Source organism: Phodopus roborovskii, unplaced genomic scaffold (genome assembly GCF_943737965.1).
Source record: "Phodopus roborovskii unplaced genomic scaffold, PHOROB, whole genome shotgun sequence".
NCBI lineage: Eukaryota > Metazoa > Chordata > Mammalia > Rodentia > Cricetidae > Phodopus > Phodopus roborovskii.
Genome location: NW_026126578.1, coordinates 500,137 through 505,917, shown reverse-complemented (window position 1 = coordinate 505,917; position 5,781 = coordinate 500,137).

Genomic DNA, 5,781 nt, shown 5'->3' with positions numbered 1-5,781 from the left:
GTGGAAGGCATGAGACTCAGGCTAACAACCAAATCATGACTCATCAATTTTGGGAAGAAGTCTGCATTTGCCTTATTAGGAGATGGCAGGTAGGAATGGAGATGATGAACCTCCATAGAGAAGACCATTAAAGAAAGAGCCTGAGATGATGCCAGCATAAATAGAGTCCTCAAGGATATCATTAGAGCTCTAGGATTTAGAATTCTCAGACTTGACATAAACAAAACTTTTAGAATGGTGAGGGAATAGCCCCATTTATTTTGCTTAAGCTAGTGTTTCTAAATTTGTCACTGTCTTGGATTCTACAGAAAAATACTAATTGTATAGATTTCATGTGGTGCATGTATACACTGTGCAATGATAATGAAACTCAAAATTCTTCATAGATGCCATTCTTTTTTATATGGGAAGAGCACTTGAGAACTCTTTGCACATTTCAAGCAAATAATGAAGCATGTTAACTGTAGTCACCATGGTAGCCACAAGATCTTCAAAATCTATTCATAATATAAAACTGAAACTTTGGACACCTGACCAACATGTCCCATTTTCTCTAGTCCGATTCTGTTTCTATGAATTTTAGATGTATTTTTATAACAGTCATCCTAACAGGTATAAGGTGATAGCTCATTGAATTTTATGTTGGGGTTAACCCAGAAACCAGTTGCTGATACATCTTTTGGCAAATGCCTATGTAAGTCTTTAGCCATTTATTAATTTAAGCATTTTCAGGTATGTAGCTGGATTCATCTTGTTTCTATTACATGTAGTGACAGGAGTCTTCCTCTTTATTTTCTCTAACAAGAATGACAGAGACAAACTATGGACCAATAAGTTTACCTTCTGTTGTCTTTGTCTATGGTAGACAAAACAAACAAACAAAAAGTACTTATTTTTATCATCTGAAATGTGGATTTGTTTCTGAAAACAATAAAATACATTTGAGAGCTGCCTTCCAACCTCTAGCCACTCACAGTCCACCTGGGAAAGGAGACTCAACATGTGTAAACACAGAGCTTAGCTCTTATTATCCAGGGCAGAATTTCTTTCATTGGAGGACCTTGGTTTTCACCTTTTGATAAGATGGTAGTTGACCCAAAATGCTTGTGTTTCTACAATGTGGTTGGCAGCCATTTCCATCTGGGGTGATGAGTGGTGACTCCCTTACCCTGGTAATTAGATTTTTCCAGCCTGAGGCATAATGGAAATTAACAAAATGGTGAATTACAGTGCCTTGCCTGGCCTTGTCCACAGAAACATATTTCCTTGAGGATAGATTGCTCACAACTTTGGCTTTGGGCAACTGGAATGAATCATTCATTGCTAACATCATTTAAGAAACACATAATAAAAACTTGAGAAGCATAAGGGATGGCTAAATTTGGAGCAGGTAATACAATATAGTCAGGGCTTTAGATCTAGTCCCATAGATAAAATAGCTACCATTTATTTTATGTAACAATATGCCATGCACTATACAGCATCTTCTCATGGATCATTCTATTTAATTCTCAAAGCAACGAATAAGTAGATTCTCCTAAGTGGATTCAAAATGCAAATCCACTTGCCTAAAATGATAAAGCTAACAAATATAGGAGGGTTGTTTGGCAGTCAGTTGTAGAACCCAAGATTAATAGGCAGGAGAAAAGATTGGTTTCCATAAGCCTACAGGCTGGGATAAGGATATTACCAGGGAAGAAATAGTACCCAGAGTTCACCTGAAATAGAATATCAGCTATAAGGGTGAGAAAACTGACAATTCTGAGTAATTTACACAATGTACTTCCCTTAAAATACTGGATGAATTTAATACAAAAAAATAATAATAATGTCTGGCTCTCCCTTGCTTTTAATTCTTAGGCCAATGCAGATGCTGTGTCACACTTTTCTCCAAAATTAAAGCCTTCCATTTTGGAGGAAAGCTCTGTAAAATGCAGAATTTAATCACGAGATAAAACAACAGGATATTTTTAGATAGGATATTAAGAAGGAGAAATGACAGTATACACTAAGGTAGTGGTTCTCAACCTGTGGGTTTTGATCCCTTTGGAATAGCATATCAGATATTTACATTATAACTTGTAACTGTAGCAAAATTACATTTAGGAAGTAGGAATGAAATAATTTTACTGCTCCTGTAGATAATCCTGATAAAACTCATTGGTTCACCAAGTTGGACATCAATAGTGTCCACAGAAAAGAAAATGTTTTGCTGGGGAAAATGGTATAACAAACTTGATGTAAAATATGTTCGCGGAGATGGCAGATGATGTTGGATGATATGCAGATGACAGTTAAATTTTTTGGTAACTAATCTCTTTTATGGTGTTTTGGACATACCCTGACTCCCACTGATAGGTTGTGATTACATTATATTGTTTCTTGCAATGATAGCAAATTTGTTTAAGATGAAAAAACTGAAATCATACAGTGAAGAATTTTGTTTTGAGTCAGTCTTGTTACGTTATCTAGTCTAGGTTGGAGCTCACTATGTATCTCAGGCTGACCTTGGATTTTTCCTCTACTGCTTCATCCTCTTAAGTTCTGAGATCATAGGCCTTCCTTTCTTTGTGGTCACTGAAAGGTGACTTTTTATATCTTGGAACTCCCAAGAGATAGAAATTTGCTTTATTCCCTGTGGGCTCTCTCAGGGCTTATGACAACAAGGTGACTCATGTTATGAGTACTTTTTCTTGCCAGTCTTGTCCCTCTGCCATGCTAGCACGAAATAGCACACAGAGAGGCTGAATTAGATATAATTCTGTTGGCCAGTTACTAATTTCTTATCGGTTAGCTCTGTCTTAATTATTAACCCATTTCTATTAATCTAAGTATTCCCACGTGGTCTCCTCTTACCAGAGAGAGGGACTGGCATTCTGCTCTCTCAGTCTTCCATCTTGGATCTCCCCCTACTCCTTCCTGAATCCTCCTTGTCTCCTAGTACTGCCTACCTTGATTTCCTATTGGCAAATAGTGCTTTATTCATTAACCAATAAGGGAAACATATTTACAGAATGACATCTCCCATCTTTAAGTGGATTTTTGTTATGAGTTGTTTTTCCCCAGCTGGTCTGGTCCCACCCCATGCCAGCCCAAAATAACACACAGAGACTCTGTATTTAATATTGGCCAGTTACTAGTTTCTTATCGGCTAGCTCTGTCTTAAATATTAACCCATTTCTATTAAGCTAAGTATTTCCATGTGGTCTTATCTTACTGGAGAGAGGTACTGGCATTCTGCTCTCTCTGTCCTCCATCTTGGATCTCCTTAATAGTACTTTTTCTCTTCTCCTAGTCTTCTAGTCCTGCCTATTTTGCTTTCCTATTGGTCAACAGTGCTTTATTCATTAACCAGTATGAGAAACATATTTACAGAATGACATCTCCCATCAGAATCATAGTGATCTTTTGGTGATTTTAGGATGGGACCTAAACATGCTGGGAAGGTTCTCCAAATATTTGACAGTTATGATTTTGGGTCAGATGATTTAAAACAACTTCTGAGGAGGTTGAAGACTGGGTGTAATCCCGTGATCAAGGATTTACTCAGTCATGCCTATGTAGTGAAACACAGTACACAGTCTGGACATTTAGCTCAGGGGAGCTCTTTGTTAGTAATACACATTCACATGCTGGAAGGAGGTGCATCCCAAGGACATGGAAATTTAATGTTTGTGGGTCATACTGGATCTCATCCTATGTGATTTTATTATTTGTCTATGGCTAATATATTTCTTTTTATGATGGAACCATGGTCCCAAATATAGACTTTTTTCTATCAACATGTGATTATATCTAGGCAGCCAACCTTCCTGAAATATAAACATGCTTGTCCCTTGTACATAATACAATATTACTTACAATATTGGTCGAAAGTACAAGAGGCAGGATGTATGGAGATTGTGTGTGGTGTTTGACTGACAGGGAGGTTTGTGGAGGATTGTGGCTTAACCTTTGAGATCTGATTCTCTTATCAGCAGGTGCAAGAATGGCATTGTAAAAGGTAATGTTAAGTGATATAATATGTAAATAGTGATATATAATGTATAAGAATAAAATGATATAAAATGCATTGCCACATTCTGGGACTTGATTCTAAAAAGTTCAAGTTTGGGAGACTGGCATGTTTTCTGTGAGAGTAACTTTTCTAAGCAACTGAGATCTAAAGAGGTTAAAGAGCTTACCCAGTGTCTCATCACTACTAAATAACAGGACTGGGTACCAAAACCCAGGCAGTCTGACCCTGGAATTCTTCATTCATTTAAAACACTTTTGAAATGTTTACATAAGGTTTTATAGATCCCAGTGACTTTGAACTTTTTATGTTGATGTGGCCGACAATGAATTCTAGATCTCTGTATGTCCAATTCCTGGGAATTGCTAGGATTGCAGATAAAAGCCAATACTTCTGGCTAGAATGCTCATTCTTTGTATGTTCATCTTTGTACTAATAAAGTATGTGTATGATGCAATCATTGTGAAGATGAGCTGAAGTATTACAAATAAAATTTGTTGCAAAACTTCTAACATACAGAAAGCAGTAAGTAAATATTAGGTTTTATTAAAAATAAAATTTTCTATCAGGTAAATATAAATTTTTAATTACCTATTAATTTTATGCCCTATAACACTGTCTAGAATCTAGTAATTAGATATATATGAGAAAAAGGGGATATATACGTGTATATATATATACATATATATACACACATACATATATATGTATATATATGCAACATACATACACACACATATAGAGATATCCCTATGTATATGACAAAAAGTTTTTTTTATTTATTTACAAAGCTAGGGACTTCTATTATAGACCTTTTTAGTATGAATCAATTCTTTTTCCAGTCAAGGATATCATTAAGTCTGAAAGTACAGCAATATGATAAATAAACTGAATCTTCTAACATTTGCTTTAAATTATACAATTCTAAGTCACATTGAAAGAAAATGAGAGGAGAAATTTTAGCTAACCAAGCAAAATGTGGACTTTGGGCTTCACTGGAGTGACTACAGTGGCTTAGTTAGTTGGAATGCTCTAGACTGGTACTTTATCTTTATTTGTCAGCTCTCAAGGGTGAGTTCTGATGAAGGGCAAAAAGTGACTAGGAAGCAAAAACAGTTGTCTTTTCTCAAGGAGTGAATATCTTCAGATTTGAGTGTCATCGAATTCTAAAATTCTTTATTTGAACAAAAGTCTAAGTCTAACAGTTTTGTTTCGTTTTCTTTTGTTTTGTTTTTCCAGACAGGGTTTCTCTGTATTGCTTTGGAGCCTGTCCTGGTACTCTCCCTGTAGAACAGACTGGCCTTGAACTCACAGAAATCTGCTTGCCTCTGCCCCCCAAGTGCTGGGATTAAAGGCATGGGCCCCCAATGCCCAACTAAGTCTACCATTCTTAAGCTAAGGGATTAAGAGACATATTAGTCCTCTACATATGTCCTCTACATAATGAAGATATCAATAGTACTAGCTGTGACTGTATCCAGATAGGTTTTTTGGGAAAACACCATTTATTAGAATAAAGGAGCTTTTGATATTAAATAAGAACTTTTTGAAGTGGACACTTTTTCCTGTGTTTGGCATTCAAGGGAACAGTACAGTTAAAGGCCCAAGGGGAAGTCACTTCTGACAGAGGGACAAAGCTTCATTGTTACCTTGAAAGAATGGCAGAGGTAAGGAGAGTCAATCTCCTCTGCAAATGCATTAATTCTGTGGATGGAGGGAACAGGGAAGAAAACTGTGCCAAGACAGTGAGGGGAAGAAACAGGCTC